The sequence below is a fragment of the Antedon mediterranea genome, chromosome 8 (genome assembly GCF_964355755.1).
Source record: "Antedon mediterranea chromosome 8, ecAntMedi1.1, whole genome shotgun sequence".
In the NCBI taxonomy this organism is placed as follows: domain Eukaryota; kingdom Metazoa; phylum Echinodermata; class Crinoidea; order Comatulida; family Antedonidae; genus Antedon; species Antedon mediterranea.
The window spans coordinates 17564462-17583257 of record NC_092677.1 but is presented as its reverse complement, the minus strand read 5'-3'; the positions used below and the strand labels follow the sequence as shown (position 1 = coordinate 17583257).

Genomic DNA, 18796 nt, shown 5'->3' with positions numbered 1-18796 from the left:
TTGATTACTTTTGTAAATTATTTGTGTAAATGTTATAATGTTCGTTTGGTCGGTAATGGTTGATGTCAGTTTTGTCATGTTTTTGTGGATTAAAGCATAATTATTATTGCTTCTCTTAATTTCTTCTGGTTTCAAAGATTTTGTTGTATAGTGTTATGAGCTGGATGTGTTATTGCCTCATCAAGCCAAGATGGTAATTTTGACTGCTCACTGGTTTGTTTTCCTTTTATATTCCACTACAGTATGTTCTTGAAAAGAAATCAGCTTTGTAATTAATTTTTCTTTGATCCTTTTCAGATTTCTAATATTTTAAACATATGTTTTTCTTTTCTTCGCTTTTTCCTCACTGTTTCAAACATTTTATTTTTTCAGCATACTTCAAGCAATTAATTGATAATTAGGTCATATGTTTTATGAGTATCAACTCGTATTGGTTAATTCTTCTTTTCTTTCTTTAAGATCCTGATTTTCTTTCTTTTTTAAAAATGTTATTTAACTCTTACGGTGTAGGCCTACCATGCGATAGAATTATATATTGAAATTAAATTAAACATTAAGTTTTAAGAAAATTGTAAAAGGCTAAATAGGATATTGAATGTAGTTCTGGTCCATTAAATCTATATTTTAGGTATATTATTATAAGTATGAAACACGCACGCTTAACAGTATATCCTGGTCATACCTCAAACTGGCATTTCCAGTAAAAATATGATAACATCTTCTATTAGAGCTAATATAAATGTTTACATTTTGAACATTTTGACACCAAGTTGAACTTTTTATGACATTTGGTTACAGAGATACAGACATATTTAAACATTAAAGGTCAAAGGTCAGTAAATGACATTTCCTGTGGATTTGGAAGAACATGTTTAATTAGAGTATATATAAATATGTATGCTCTTAACAATTTGAAACAAATTTCAAGAAATTTTGATCAGTAGTTATTGAGATATAGTAAGCCGAGGTCAAAGGTCAAAACATTGAGAAATTACATTTCTGGTCGTTTTTTTGGAAAAAGTTCTATTAGAGCGAATATAAATATGTACCCTCTGATCTATTTGACACCAATATCATTTCAATTGTCAAACCCGTTGCGGAGATATGGCTGTTTAAGATAGAAATATAAAAATTGAGGTCAGAGGTCACAGAGGTCAAATCAGATTTCCAGTAACTTTGTTTTGGTATCTCCATATCATGTTCTATCAACATGCCAAAGGGCACACTTGTATCCACTATGGTAACATCATTTCCCCTTAGGGACTGGACTATTGGAGTCATTTGATGAGTGTGTCGCTATAACAATTATTGTTTATCGAAAGTTGAAGACTGTCGTTCAGATTTTTGAACCGTAGTTTGGGCACTTTTGTAAAAGTAAAATTTGACACGATATGACTTGAATGAAAAAACAATCGTTACATAAAAATAAACAACATGATGAGTGTATACACGAATCTATTTAGATACGCTTGTATCGATTGATTATTAGGCCTATAATATAGCATAATAGCACGTTAAGATATGCCTCGCACCTTTTTGAAATTGTAAACTATATGCCTCGCATGCCTCGCACTTTTGGAAATGATAAAATGATGCCTCGCACAAATATTTGGCATGCCGCGCATGCCTCGCACTTTGTCAACACTCCTTGGTATCACCTACAAAGAAAAAATGCGCAATGATGAATTTCTGCAGAGGACAGACCAGAGGAAACTCAGCACCATTGTGATGGAACGCCGTCTGAAGTTTGCCATTTTCCATTCAAAATGGAAAATGGCAGACATCCAAAGACCTCTCTTGATTGGATACCAAACGGTGGTAAGCGGAAACCAGAAAGACCAGCTACTACATGGAAGAGAACAGTGGCGAAAGATCTGGAGAAAATGGGCCTCAACTGGGAGGATGGCAAGACACAAGACATTGCTGCCCAATGCTCTTTAGAGAACAGGAGGAACTAAGCCTAAGTTAGTCCTAGTTATTTCAAATTTAAAGTGTTAATTTAACGAAATGTGATATATAGGCCTATAGTTCTAATAGCATTTCCAACAATAAAACCTCAATTTTAGCGCGATATAGTTCTAAATAACTCAAATAATGTTAATCCGCCAAGAGACTTGAAGCAGGTGAAGAATGTCAAACAAAATGAACTTAAAAAATTGATTCTTCAGAACAGAAAAAACATGGCAGACGATATCCAAAATATCATTAATGATATTCATGGTAATGACTTCATAAAGGAAAAGATCATCCGCCATCTGTGATACTATATTTTGACGAACAGCTGTAGGATATAAGTAAATTTTGCACTGTTAACGCATCTCATACGTTTGTATTAGGGATTTACCGAACATTTAATCTTGCATCCTGTTACGTAACACTACCGTGTATCACAACACTAACTTGATGCGAAAGGGAAAAAATCTACACCCAATATTTACAGTAGTAGAGAGGCCAAAAAAAAGTAAGGGCTGGAGAGAATTTTTGTTAATAGCAACCATGTTGAATGTATCCTTTGTAGGGTAACATAAAAACGATAGTGGTTGATGCCATCTTCAGGTTTGGGTATTAAGGTCAGTTTATGTGGTAAAAATCTCGGTCTTCCCAGTACAATTCTGGTCTTTTTGACACCACACTATAACCATTAGCCCCAGCCTATCATGAAAATTATATTTATTTCAATTATTAATACCGATAATTAACAGGTTTGTGCTCTATTTGACCTTATGAACTTGAAAATGACCATCTTCCGCAAAACGTCAATAATGATCCAATAATGGTTACATTTGTTTTAATTAGCTTACAAAAACAGCTTAAAGCCCTATTTTACTATATGGGTCATTCCATCAGGTTGGGATACAGGGTTAGGGTTTATACTAATGCAGCTCATTTAAATCATTATTGTATGATTATGAAAATGTTCCTGTTTTTAACACAAAATTGTGTTACAATAAAGAAGATGGATATATAAATATGTTTTTATGTACGAATACATCGCCATGTTGATTTATTTTGTTCATTTTATAATGTTAAAATATCCCAAATTTATCATACAAAAGCAACTTTTCACGTCTCAAAACTTTAAACCGACAGACTGTGGTTACCAAAAAACCCCTCTTCGACGTAACATTGGTGTCAATTTGATGAAAAAGATGAAGCTGCCTAAGGATGGGACAATTAGTAAGTTAACAGAGGAGTTGAAAGATGAACTGAACACAATGTCACATCATATATTCATGAAGAATTGGCAACAGCAACAATTCTCTCAATTAACTTCCAAACTTCCAGAAGGTATTTGTGTAATGGTGCTCGACTACCCCGAAAATTACACATGTAAAGCTCAAGATGAGGTCCAATCGGCTCACTGGACACAAGAGCAAGTATCAGTTCACCCAATCATGCTATTACAACTGTCATAATCCCTGCGAGAAAACAATATCCCATTCCATTGTCTACATATCTAATGATTTAAACCATGACCACCATGTCCACACATTTTCATGCCATGCAATAAAGCATGTGAAAGAAGTGTGTCCAACTCAACTTACTAAGATAGTGCGTTTTACTGATGGTTGCGGCGCGCAGTACAAGTCTATAGGACCATTCCTAGATTTAGTGGGGACGATGATGAGCGGAATTTCGATGATCTCCTTTTGCTGAACATCAAGCAAGTTGTTTACAAATCTGAAACGCGTGAATATACAGCCGACGTGATGTTCTCACGTGCACGTGAATTGACCACTTTCATAGATCAAAGCAACTATATTTTTCTGCATTGAAGATGTTCCCAATATAAATTGTAACTGCTAAACATCTCCCAAGAGGTAACCAAGACCCAGAGGAGTTTCGAGTTTTGATGGAAGAAGCAATCATTGATGAAAAAGGATTTAGCCAAATATAAATTGTAACTGCTAAACATCTCCCAAGAGGTAACCAAGACCCAGGGGAGTTTCGAGTTTTGATGGAAGAAGCAATTGTAATATAATAAATATACTTTTATAATTAAGAAATCAACCTTTGTATTAGAATTCAACTAAGTTCACAAACTTGGCCCAGAAAGACCAGAGGAGAAATATAAATTATTTCCATCATCTGTTAAGCCATGTTTCCTTTTTTTTCCTTCATTGGTATCATCAACAGCTTCTTGTTTAGTTTGAGCATTTTCAATGTACGGTAATGCATAAATTCATACCGACAAAGATCACAGAAATGAATGAATGAACTAATTCTTTCTTTTTTTATATTTGCAGTTTTTTTTCATTGATGGAAAAGGATTTAGCCAAATATAAATTATTTCCATCATCTGTGAAGCCATGTTTCCTTTTTTTTCCTTCATTGGTATCATCAACAGCTTCTTGTTTAGTTTGAGCATTTTCAATGTACGGTAATGCATAAATTAGTTCATTCATTCATTTCTTTCTTTTTTTATATTTGCAGTTTTTTTTCATTGATGCCTACCAATTTTCCCCTGTACTCAAAATTGCCGATATCCCACGAATTCCTACAAAACATAGGATTTCAGTACGTGGGACTGTTTCAGAAGTAAGTAAATTGATTATTATTATATTTATAATACATTATTTTTTAAATTAGCTGGTTTAATTTCACCATTCTTTGCAATTATGTTACATTGTTTACCAATTAAATTATAATTATAACCATTGACATTTTCATTAGCCTTGACAAAAAAAAGATTTCCCAACAAACAAATTTAAATAACACATGTCTCGCCATGACATTTATCGAAAACGATGAAAAGACCGTATAATTTGTTTTCCTTTTGGATTTTAAAAGTTGAAATGCATTTTTATTTTCTATTGCTTTTCTTTAATAAACATTGGTTTGGTAATTCACTTAAAACTCATTTGTCAATTATTGTGTCTAGACTTTTAATATAAAAATTACTATGTAATATAGGGTATAGTAAATGAAAAACTAATGGTTTTCATTCACTATCCCCTAATGTTGACTGGACTGTTAATATAGCAAAGATGGAACTTGAGTTGGAATAGAATGATTCGTGAAAATAAATTGATAGCTGCTGAAATTTAGATATGAATTCACATAAAAATTCACATCGGATGTTGTGATATGGCCAGTTGAATTAACAAAGTTTTTTCATATCTTTCGTCACATTTATAACAATTTTAAAGAGCGCGCATTGCACATGTACACGCCAAATTTTCTTCCAAACCTTACATTTTTTTTTTTGCTCAATTCATTATCTTTCGAAATTTTCATCTTCCAGTTTATTTTGATAACGTCATCATACCAACAAATTAGAACATGCTATGCTACAATGTATAACTGTATGTATGATGCATAATAGGTACAACTCAGCACTATAAGCGTATATTGATATAAAGTTTGTGGTACACCACGTGTATAAGTTCTGAAAAGAACTGTTCAGTTTACGTTGTTACGTCGAGAATATAGTAGTATATCAACAATTGATTTTGACACGCCAACATTCAAACAATATACATAAGCGAATATGCATCATGTCATAGGTTGGCGTACATCAACATTTTACATTTACTTTACTCATTGGGGGTAAAGATTGTAATTCAGGAACAAAATGCATTCTGGACTGTCTAATCAAGCCAGCTGTGGCAAAGACAATTTAATTGGACTGGTACAGTCAAATATTTTTATTTGTCTGAATTTGATTTGTATTTATTATTAATAAAATATTGACAGTGTAAACAGACTATGAAACCCTACTGGACTTTCTGCGTTACTATGAAGAAGCAACAAATGAAGTTGGACATCAGCATGTTATAACATCAACACATTGACCTAGATGATTTTATGAAGGCCTACCCATTGATCTGGAACTTTCATAACAAATATGCATATCATCTCATACGCATTGGTATTGTCAATCTAGCAAGTGCATACCTGAAAAGATTGGATTGGAGAAAAGATGGCAGGAATTGTTTCCTGTTAAAGTTATCAGTGCGACAACTCTGGATGTCCCTCGATTTACTGAAGCGCAAAATTCTAAACATTCACCGCAATAGGCACCTATACCTTTTTGAAATTACACTCACTATTCATAAAATCAAAATGCCGAAAATTTCTGAATTCGAAAGATGTACATTGGTAGCCCTTGTTGAGAAATACGAGGGTACCTTAGAAAGCAAGGAAAATAATTTTCGTATGATTGAACAAGAGTTCAATGTTCAGTTGCAGGATTAACGGTCGGCAGCCCAGCTACGAAAACAAAAGAGGCCGAAAGCAAAAAAAGTTGTGATGTCAACTCGTAAGAAAATGGCAAAAGGTAAAAGTTCAGCTCCAGCTGAGCCATCGGAGGAGGCTGTCAAAATTGCCGAGATTATTCCCAAGCAATTTCAACCATGTCATTAATTAAGCTTTAGGCAAGTCTAAGTATTATGCATTATTATGTATTGGTTTAATTATTTTGTTTTGTATTGTATGAGATTAGGATACAGTGTAATTAAGAAAGACATGGACAATGTTTTCAAATGATGACACACATGATGAGGTGGAAAATGACAGTGAAACGGAAGAAGCAGAGATCAAAGAATCGAGTGATTCTGATGGCGATGCATGGAGTGGAGGAATATATGGATTAAAATTTAAAAATAACTTGTGCAGAAAAGTCATAGCTTATTAAGCTATTTTATTGATAAATAAAATAAAATTACTTATTCAATCTACAAATTGAACACAACCATACTGCGAATAAAAAAATATAATCAGTCATTTTATTACATTTAATATTTTTCCACCTATGTATACATTTTCCTTTTCAAGAAACCAAACGATGTATACAACTTTTCTATACATATTGATAGTTTACTTATACCACTTAAACGAACTATTGAACAATTAATATAAATGTATACATATACTTAGATACTTTTCCTTTAACTTTCCCTAACAAACTCACAAACAAGACCCGCCTACTAAAAAGAGTGCTCGTTTAAACGCTAGTTTCATAACTTCACGAAATTATTCGGGATGTACGAAAAAGCGGAGAAAAATCAATGCGTTAGAGTTTCGTTTTCATAATTTTCAAATTAAATCTTTTTACATCTTTGGTTAAAACATACAATTTCACTTTCTCATTCTAAAATAAAAATCACAATGTTGCCTTAAAATAATTATATTTCTCTTTTAGATCGGCCAACTGACTCAGGCACCAACCTACACCAGAAGAACACTGACCATGGGGACAAGGGAGGCCCCCATGAATATAACTCTATGGGGATCTGCGGCGGAAAAAGCCGCAACCCTTACTGATAACATTATTGTGAGCGCAGTAGTAATTACCCAAGAAGGCCATGCCTCAAGCACGGCATCCACCAAATTTACGGTAAATTGCAACCCCATTCATATACCAAAACAAATCAATATACAAATAAACTTTTAAAAGTAGGCCTATCGTAAAATCACATAACCAGATATCCAATACCACTAAACTATCAAATACCTTATTAACGTCTACATCTTCAACTAACAATACACTTTACGACAACCTACTAATCATTAAAAATACCGTACAACATCAAATCAAAAATACAAAACAAATTATTTATTGTAACTTATATTCCAATAACAAATTTTTACTTTTCCAGACAAATGGTGCAAGTAAATGCCATGTCGAAATCGTGGCAATTGTGCCCCACCTTCCCTTGTACAAAATTTTTACAGGGATTGAAGCCATGGTGAATTCTGTGAACCCAATTGAATCAATTGACCTGTTCCATTGTTTCTCTAACAATCATGGCCAAGCGCTGTTCCTGCAGGATATGGCCGAAAATTCAGAATATAAGAAAAAGCCCATGCCCATATTAAGCTGGAAATCGTCATAAATGAAGATGATTCGGATTGGAGGAGTGGGGTCATCAAAAGCTGGAAGTGCCTGTTATGAGGGTAAGAATTGTACAACTTATTGTTGAATAGCAAATGGTTGGTAGTCTAATGGCAACGGGCGCTGTAGTTGTGTAGCCAGAAAGTTTTCGTAATGTTTTTGTTTTGGCACAGAAAAATAAAAAATGCAATTGTTTTTTTTTTGGAAAACAAAATTGTCAGAGCGGTGATTGGCCGGTTGGCCAATCAAACATTTTAAAATTGCCATATAAACACGAACAACCGGATAGAGAAAAATGGAAATTATTCAAAATCAGAAAAATAAGCAAATTAACAACTGATTTTGAGTTGGTGTCACAAGTGTTTTCATTATTTGAACCTTTCTTTTGTTTTAGGAAACTATTGTTTGAAGCCAGTGGAGCAGAGTGTTTGTGTGCAGAGAAGGAGTGTGTGGAGGTTGCTGATTGGAGGAGAGGTGTAAGAGTTGAGTTGGTGTGTGAGTTGCTGATTGGTTGAGAAGGATAAGGTGGTGGTATGTGTGCAATTGAGGGAAGGTTGAGAGGGAGATGAAAATGAAAATTGAGAGGAGACAGAGAAGGAGGGTTATGTTATGTTGAAGCAGAAAGGAAGTAAAGTGATATATATGAAGTTAATAAATTGTGGGTTGGAAAGAATTATGGTGATATAGAGCTGAAGCGGAAAGGAAATAAGGTGATATACATGAAGTTAGTAAATTGTGAGTTGGAAATAATTATGGTGATATAGAGCTGGAGCAGAAATGAAATAAAGTGATATACAGGAAGTTAATAAATCGAATAATAACTGTTGGAAATAGCAGAATTAATTGCTTTTAAAGAATTGTTGAAAGTATCGAAGACTGACTTTATTGATACTGATATTATGTTACGTGGAAAAGGAGAAAGAAATAATTGATCGGGGAGCGGATTGCAGTGCAGAAGGACATCAGGAAACATTTTAACTTTATATTTCATTTATTTATATGTCAGAAAATAGTTGCAGTTTGAGAAGAATTATAACTGGGAATACAAGCAGAATCATTTTAACTTTTATCTTTCGAATTTGTTTTTGTGTCAGCGTAGGAGAAAAGGCAAGAAGGAACAATATTGTGGACATTTATTATTGTTTAATTATTCATCTTGTGATATTATTGTATTTGGAAGGGGGGTTCTGGGATTTATTTGACAATAAGAAGATTGTTGATATTTTGTCTGGAAGGATTGGGAATTTGGGAAAGTGTATAAATTGTGTGGGGAATAGGGATACTGTATCATTGTTTGAGAATTGGTTGGTTTTTTTTGTGGGTTTTTTTTTGGGGGTTTGGATTATAAAGGAAGAATTGTTTGTCAAAGATTGTTATTAAATTTACTTTTTACATTTATATGTGTACAGTTGTGGCTATTTACTGTTGTTTACCGGTGGTTACCAGATATTACATGGCCGAAAGAGCCGTAATTGCGGCTGTGTGACATTTATGGGGGCTCGTCCGGGAAACTTTGTAACCTAGCGTGAACATCGGTAGATGAAACAATTGTACGTGATTTGATTGTCTATTTGTCATATTATTGACATACTGTATACTTACTTATATTGGATACTTATACATATATATATATATATATATATATTTTTTTTTCTTAAAGGACAACTGTACCGAGGACCATATTTTAAAAACGTATTAGGGGTATACATATGATTTCAGAACCATCGCGAAATCGAGGATATCGCCGCACGCGCTCGCCGTACAGCCGCCGCCGTAAATTGCTGTGACGTCAGAAGAGCATAGCGAAATTTACGTCATGAGCTTTCGCTGTTGTTACCATACAATAGATAGGTACCGTCAATTCAATTGCAATAGCCTAGGTCTAGTCGAGTAAAATTATATTCAAATTATTGTAATTTCAATCAATTACGGTACTACTTCTTACATCAAAATCCCAGCCATAATTTGAGTATAAATTTTTACTAAAATATTTTGTCTCGATTCCAAGATTTAATTGTACATAACAATACTTAATAAGCTATCAATCAATCAATCAATCGTTCGATTTATATAGCGCCATTCCAACATTCATTGCTCATGGCGCTGTAAAAAAAAAAAAAAAAAATCATAAAAGGTGAGTTTTGAGTAGTGACTTAAAGTGACTAAATAATGATGTGTGTTTATGTGGCTCTTGCAATGGACATGAGCCCGTTCTTTGTTCAAATCCAGCTTGCCTCGCTGTAACTGGATGCGCTAGACAGTCACGACAAAACATTTTCTCTTCATTGTAACTGAGCCATTCTCTATTATAATGACGATCTTTTTACCCATGTCTTTTACGTATGCCCTCTGCTTCAATATCCCCTATCTGCCCTTCTTCATCACAGCATTAGGCCTAGGCCGAACCTCGGTAAATCCGAATCGAAATAAACTCATTTTTACATTAACAATTTATTCGCACACTTTTCATTAAAAACTTTTTGAAATGAGAACCGGTGCATGATGGGGAGGTATAATTGTTTAATTTTATAGGCCCCAAGCAAGTTTTGCATTATATTTATATTATTTTATTTTGTAATTTAGTACTAAAAATAATTTCCCTTCAAAAATAAATTTTTCCGTCCAAAAAGGTATGGTATAATTGAATGTAGCTACAATAATCGTGAATTTATTTTTCCAGTTCTTATACCTTATATTTCAGGTCTACATTTGTTCTTCCTGGTTGGAAGTCGTAGCTGTACAGAATGATGTTCCAATTTGTTCCTTTTTTCTTTACTCCATCCAGCAAGTTCTTCACTTCCTTTTCTGTAGTCCTTCCTTTTTCGAACATGAAATCACGTCAAGTTTGGGGGGTGGGCTTATACCCGAGGATCCAAAAATGCAGATCGTAAAAAACAGCACATGTACACTGTGTATTCCACCATGCGAGCGAGCGCCCTCACGTGTACAACGTTGCCTCTAATATAATACGCGAGGTGTAGAGTGTCGGAAAATTAAGCTTATAGTTTGTGTAATTTATTTTATTTTAAACATCAATTGAACAAGAATTTATCAAGCAGAAAAGCAAGTATACAATGTTCGTTAAATAGAAATGTACCAAAGAAATTTAATAAGCTTGTTTATGGCAGCCGATACCAAATAGGCCTAGTGGTTTTCCGTTTTGGCGACTTGTTTGTAGCGTCGTGTGTGAAGCGATCTTCGACCGCGATGGAGTGTAAACAAAACAGGACCGCTAGGCCTCATATGGCCTAGCGTATATTAGCCTAGCTTGGTTATGATCAAAGGTAGGTGTATTCGGTGTATGGACGTCGCCAAATACAAAATAATGTATTACGACACACACTGTAGATCTTCGAATTAATGGGTGGGCTTATACCCGAGTGCCTCATTTTTCATGAAAATTAATCAAAAGTCGGGGGTGGGCTTATACCCAAGTATGGGCGGTAATTGAATTGTTAAGCTGCTACCTCAAAAAAGATGGGCATGTAGTTCATACAAGTACTGTTTCATTTGATCTAGAGTACGCACGGCAAGGGCAAACTGTTGATGTGGTAGCCGATGACACAGACGTGCTTGTGTTGCTGATGTACCACTTTAAACCCAACTATGGCAGATATATACTGAAGCGAAACAGTCATATATTAAAGAGCTAAAGTTGTAGAAAAGTTGTGATCTTGTCAAGAATACTGGCAATGATGTAACATCACATTTGTAATTCGCTCATGCTTGGAGTGGCTGCGATACGACATCTGCCATATTTGGCCAAGGAAAAACTAATCTTCTGAAGAAAATTCGTAGTTCCAAGGAACAGTTATCCAAGTCAATTAGTGATGAGAGTGCAACAGCAGAAGATATTGGAAAATAATCGTCTTGAAATTTCCACCCAACATTGGACTGATGTTATTAACACTGATGACCCAAATAAGGCTTATTCACACTTTATCATATATTGATTTTAATATAAGTTCAAACACTTTCCTCTCCTCAAAAACGAAAAAAAAAAAAATAAATTAAAGTCTTTTTACCCAACCCTACCCCTAACTCAATATTCTTTACTCCAGTCAATGAGGCCGAAGTTTTTAAAATCATTTCTACCTTTAAAAACAACAAATCACCCGGTATTGATGATTTCCAAACCAAGCCCATCAAACATATTGCCGATCTCATTTCTTTTCCACTTACCCATATTTTTAATCTTGCTTTATTAAAGGGTGTTTTCCCAGACAGGATGAAGTTTGCGCGCGTTACCCCCATCTACAAATCTGGAAACAAATCTGATTTCTCTAACTATCGCCCCATCTCTGTCCTCTCTATTTTCTCTAAAGCTTTATTAAACTGTAGTATTTAATTTAGTTATTTATAGAACCGATTGTAATATATATATATATCATTAATATAGTATATTTTCAGATGTTTTAATTAAATCCTAATTTTATTCAACTGTTCATTGTATTGTCTTCCTATTCAATAGACACACCCTTCTCTACATAAAACATAATATACCACACCCCTATCATAATAATGGAATAGTCGAGGTGGCCGAAAACGGCACCTGATCCGGTTGGGGCGAAACGACCAAGCATTTTTAAACCCATGAATGCCATTATAGGCTTACACAAAAATTCAAGGCTAGCTAGGCTGAGCAGACGGCTTAGCTAGGACTAGGCCTAGTTAATAAGCAATAAGCAATAAGTTAATAAGCAATCTCATAAGATTATTATGCTGTTGCAAATCATGAGGTTATACATGTAAATTATACTGACATTTTTATCGGAAATATTACTTAGGCCTAAACAAATCGTATTAATTGTGTGTATAAAATTTATTCCCCATTTTTCGACACATAAGTGTATTAACGCGTTTCGTGACGTATTGTAAACTAATAACCTCTAAGTTACTGAAAAAGTGTAATGTATTAAAAAACACTATTTTCTGACCGATTTTTTAGAAATGGGTTTTTGAAAAATATTTCCGTGTTTTCCCTGTTTTTTTTATGTAATCACTTTCAATTAAACATACTTAAACATAATATAAGCTGAGAAAGTCTGAGTGTAGCTCCACTTTAAATAATAAAAATGATAGTATTTTGGTATGTGTGTGCTACCAATTATAAATATTGGGTATCACTTTGTAATCGAATGAAAATCAGTTTTTTGGTACTTTTTATACAGTAGGCCTATAATTCATGGAGTGTTGAAAGGCCCAAAGGTCACACAATTCATATGACTGGGTTTATGTCAGACGATGATATACAAACTGCGATGACCCTGGATGCAAAATATAAACATTCGCCGCAATAGTTTTATAGTATTATACATGCTATACTACTGTACTATATTTAATGTTTTTCAGTATTACAGAATATTAGTATTGAAAACATTTTTTATCTTTCATCTCTTATTAGTTATCCGCTTAGTAGCGGATAACTCCTTGTAATCGTCCTGGATCTTTTTTTCTTTTCTTTATTAGTTATCCGCTTAGTAGCGGATAACTCCTTGTAACTGTATGAAATCATCTTTTTTTTTTTTTTCTGTATTATTCTTTCTTTCTGTCAATTTTGTGTCTCGCGTATCTCAAGAACTTGTAAACAAAACATTTTATAACTTTGTCAACATGTGGGCATTCACGTGAAATTGTGCACCTCCTATTGTGAATGACGTCAAAATTGCGCAACGTGATTTACGCGCGTTTTAACGAATTTCGCGTATTTAACATAGATCGAAAACCATATAGCAATTTAAATTGAAACTTAACAAAAGTGTAATTTATATCTTGCGCTAACTGACTGTGGGGAAAAAATGGCATGTTTCACACGAAGTTACGCGCGCACACGTGTTTAAAATTTCAAAATGCGAAAAATCAATTTCTAATCAACTTTCTACGCGTTTCATGACATTTTGAGCATGTCAAAAATTCCCACGTGCGCGCATTTTTTTACGCGCGCGGTTGCCACGTACCGTGAAAAACATCTTTTTTTCGTATGAATTATGTTTTTCCAGCCTTCTAGAGTAATTTTACCATTTTAAACTATGAGGTGAACTTTTTTTTAAATTACATATTCTGGAAGTTAATGAGTTTTAGATATCGGATGATGGATCAATATGGCTAACCGGACATTGTGACGTCATCGTATGGCCACACGAATGCAAAATATAGGAATTTTTTCTCTTCGTTATTGCTCATCACATTCAATGGAGCGCATCACGCTTATCCGTATTCCATTTTCTGCAAGATTTTAATACTGTCTAGGTCAATCAACTATCTTTCCAATGAGTTAAAAATATTTAAATTTTTATAACGTCATCATGTCTAAAAATGTAAATAACGTGGGTCACTTATTTTCATCTTTACAGTAAATTTCAATCTGTTATAGCTCGTAAGAATAAAAAGTGATAATCATGATTAAAACGTTTTCTGGAAGCTATTGGATTGTAGATACGAATTCATGTGAAAATTTTGCTAATCAGATGTTATGACGTCATCATATGGCCAGTTAACTAAAAAATGTCGTATTTCCACCTTTTGCGTCATAGTTTATCACATTTAAAAGAGCGCGCATCTATATTTTACGTATTCAAATTCCTTCTACATGTTAATATGTTGTTGCTGAGATAATTTCCTTCCGAAATTGCTATCTTAGAGTTTAATTTTGATACCGTAGCCATGTTAAAAATATGAATAAATGGCGGGTCCCATAATTTCACCTATTCTGCACTGTATGTAATATGTATACATATTATACTGTTTATACTGTATAATATGACACAAAATTGACAGAATTCAGCACTAACAACATATCATATTTTTCAGGTCATAATGCCATAATCTTTTTCTGTGTGCAATATTCCAACGTATGACGTGCACGTGGCGTTTGTCGTGCGGATAACTAACTCGTCAAAGTGACGAGTTTCATGTCTAGTATTATTCTTCTTTCTTTCTAGTTGTGCACCTCCTATTTTGAATGACGTCAGAGTTTCGCAACGTGACTTACGTGCGATTTTATGATTTTTTATGATTGATCATATCAACTTTTTGTGGATTAAAAATGCCATGTTTTACAAGACGTTACGCGCGCACACGCATTTCTCCTCTATTTTTGTGTCTCGCTTATATCAAAAATGTGTAAACATAACATTTCATAACTTTGTCAACATATGGGCATTGACGTGAAGTTGTGCACCTACTATTGTGAATGACGTCAGAAATGCGTAACGTGACTTACGTGTGATTTTATGAATTTCCCGTATTCAACATAGATTGAAAACCATATAACTATGTAAGTTGAAACTTAGCAAAAGTTTAATTTATATCTTGCGCTAAATTTTTGTGCACTAAAAATGGCATTTTTTAAACGAAGTTACGCGCGCACGCGCATTTAAAATTTAAATTGCGCAAAATTAATTTCTAATCAACTTTCTACGCTGATCATGACATTTTGAGCATGTCAAAAATTCCCACGCGCGCGAACAATTTTACGCGCGTGGTCCGCACGTAGCGCTAAAAACATCTTTTTTTGCGTGAATTATGTCTTTCCAGCCTTTTATAGTAATTGTATCAAATTTTAAAACAATTCGTCAAAATTATGCCTTTTTTAAAACAATCATAGATTCTGAACTACGAGGTAAACTTTTTTTTACTTACATATTCTGGAAGGTGATGAGTTGTAGATATCGGATCATTAATCAATATGGCTAACCGGACATTGTGACATCATCTTATGGCCACACGAATGTAAAATATATGATTTTTGTCTCTTTCGTTTATTGCTCATCACATTAAATGGAGCGCATCACGCTTGTCTGTATTCCTTTTTCTCCGAGATTTTAATATTGTCTAGGTCAATCAAAACCGTGTCAATCCTAATATCTGATGTAGCTTCAACAACCAAAAATTGAGGTACATCAAGCACAATTGTGGATTCTTGTCATTTGATTGGATAGGATGAATTTGGGTCACATAATTAAAAAGTAAAAGCAAAAAAACAATGTTGCTACAATGAAATTACCAAAACACAAAATCAAATAATATGTAGTCAGTAGGCTAGATATAGCGTTAAATACTGTATCTTCTATAGACAAATTAGGTATCCTAGCCTAGCCTACCATCCCTAGGCCTACGTTTCAATCTGAATCTATTTGTGTTATGGTACAAATAATCGGTGAAGGTCATATGCAAATATACATCAGTACTTACACCTAAACAAATTACATCAACACTTTGTTCAGATTTCTACTACAGGAGATGAACTCCAAACATATAATATTTAGCTCTATCTACCCAAAAGGCCTGTGGGAGATTTAGGGCTAAAACAGAACCTATATTCTCAGCAAGAATTAACTGACTGACCAACATTTGGTGTTAAAACCAAATGGAGGAATCCCACAAGGATCATGGCTTGGTCCAATCCTGTTTGTTGCCTTCATTGATGACCTCCAGGTCGATCTGCCGCTTATGAAATATATGGACGATACCACCTTTTACCAAAGATATAATAAGAACTCCGAGTGCAAAATTCAAGATAGTATGAAACTGAATGAGAAAAAAATCGGTTGAACTGCGCATTACATGTAAGAGAACACCAACTGAGTTTGACCCAATCACTGTGAATGGATCTGAAGTCAAGTGTGTTGAACATGCAAAGTTACTAGGTGTCAATCTTGACCGTAAATTGCCGTGGCAGACGCATGTTGACTGTTTAACCAAGCGCGTTGTACCAAGGTTGTTTTTTCTTAAGCAACTCAAGAGGTCTGGCCTAGATAGACTGGAACTGCTCCGATACTATCAAGCAGTGATACGACCAGTTCTTGAATATGCCTGTGCTGTTTGGTCCCCGAGTTTATCCAAAGCACAATCTGACCAAATCGAACATGTCCAAAGAAGAGCGTGTAACATAATATGCCCTGATGGTACCTTGTATGCTGATACCCGCAGATACCTTAACATCATCACTCTATCTGAACACCGCGAGAAGTTGTCAAGAAAATTCTTTGATAAAATGAAAAAAGAAGATCATATATTACACTCTCTCTTACCTAAACCTCCCACACACAACCATCAGCTCCAACGCGTTAGATCGTTCACCCTCCCCAAAGTCCGGACACAACGCACAAAAAACTTCATTACTTTCCACGGAGTTTTCAATGATTGGTGAATGATCAGTAACTGAGTTATGATAAGTAAATTGTGAACCTCTATTGGTTTGTGTTACTGGATGTACTGTGATGGCCATTGAAAGACTGATTTGTGGACTATGATATATTTTAGTATACACTTGTTTGGACTGTGTTATACTATGTGTTTACATATTTACTATTATATTTATGTCAACTTCATCACTGCTTACTTGATGCAATAAAGGAAATAAATTAAAAAAAATATATATATATAAAAATAAAGTACCAAATCTGCCTTTTTTTCTAACCGTAGGTTCGAATGGCAGTGGGTACCAGTTTGATCTCTGTTGGGAAAAACAAGGTAGAAATCTTTTAACACAATTTGATTTGTCCTCCTTTTTTTTTTAAAGGAGGGGTTCGAAAAAACCCAAATTCAAAGGATTCCACAAATGAGGAAGTAATTGCAGCTGTCAAAACATATCTTTACAACTCTAGATACCGGGATGGTGTCCGGCGGGGGATAGTTTAACCCTAGCTTAAGTTGTGCATGCTTCATTTACTCTCTATTGTTAATTCTGGCCCCAAAACCTTGACTCAGAAATACCGGGATGGTGTCCGGCGGGGGATAGTTTTACCTTAGTTAAGCATAGTTAAGCATAGTTAAGCTTTGTTACATTTTTTTTCTCACATTATTGATTATCTCCATCCCCGAAACCTCGACTAAGAAATACCGGAATGGTGTCCGGCGGGGGATAGTTTATTACCATTAGTTAAGGTCCTATGTAAAGCACCTAGAGGGGTCAGTGATCCATTAGGCGCTATATAAATACTGTTTATTATTATTATTATTAGATAAAGAAGGTGGAAGAAAGGCCAGACAGCCTAAGCAAACTACTGTTGTCTTAGACTTAAGTGACATTAAAGAATACTGTACATACACTAATCAAATGTCATTTCATATATTCGATTGGGTATATTTAAATAGTGTAAATAATAACGTCAGGTGAGATGGGAGAGGAGATTTAATTAAACCCAAACATTATTGACATTCCTTTCTATTTTACTCATCAGACAGAGAATTATGTTGTATGCCATATGCCCCAAATGGTTTCTACCCAAACGATAAGACATGCAGAACCAAGAAAAAAAAAAAAAAAAGAGTAAGTTATTTTAATTAAATTGAAATTTGTATGAATCAAAATTAAGAATTGGTAATGTCTAATAGGCCTACTGTAAAATGATTATTATTTTTATATGGGTTATTCAATTCAGTTTCTTTTATTTTTGAAATCCTATCGAAACTAATAACAAAAACCCCTAACCATTGTACTGTATTATCTCAATAGAAATAACCAAACTACAAGCAAAAGACTTCTATGACACTGTTATTACTATAAACACTGACTACCATTAACATTGTTATCAATACTCTCCTAAGGGACACCCCTATTCAAGTGGGTACACTTTTCCTAAAAACGTATAAGGGGTTTTAACACTATAACATTTTTTCAGGGGACACCCCCATTAAAAGAGACACTTTGTTGGATCCTAAGAGTGTCCCCTACTTGGTATTTTGTCAATACTTACCACAGGAAGTTGCTGCTTCTTTCATCTTGTCTGTGCCCATAATACTAAGTCTTTGTTTATGTAGAGCATCTTGTGTATATGTTTGTCTTGTGAAATTTTAAATAGTTTATCCATCCTGTAATTGGCAGGTTACTCGCTGTTGGATGAGTATGAAATAATAATAATAAAAAAAAAAATAATAATTTGTGCAAGGTATACCATGTCATCTTGGGCACGGAAGAACGGGTAATGACCACTGAGGAGGGACAAGAAAATAACA

At 34.3% G+C, this 18796-nt stretch overlaps 2 long non-coding RNA genes across 2 annotated transcripts; both read left to right on the top strand.

Moving 5' to 3' along the window:
• Nucleotides 1–1947: 1947 nt before the first annotated feature.
• On the top strand, nucleotides 1948–7282 carry LOC140057474 (uncharacterized). Its single transcript, XR_011846946.1, has 3 exons — nucleotides 1948–1964; nucleotides 4435–4539; nucleotides 7145–7282. It is a non-coding gene; the product is annotated as an uncharacterized lncRNA (long non-coding RNA).
• A 15-nt stretch (nucleotides 7283–7297) lies between these two features.
• Nucleotides 7298–18092, top strand: LOC140057473 (uncharacterized). The gene is made up of 4 exons (XR_011846945.1): nucleotides 7298–7339; nucleotides 7602–7899; nucleotides 17264–17311; nucleotides 18022–18092. It is a non-coding gene; the product is annotated as an uncharacterized lncRNA (long non-coding RNA).
• Nucleotides 18093–18796: the final 704 nt, after the last annotated feature.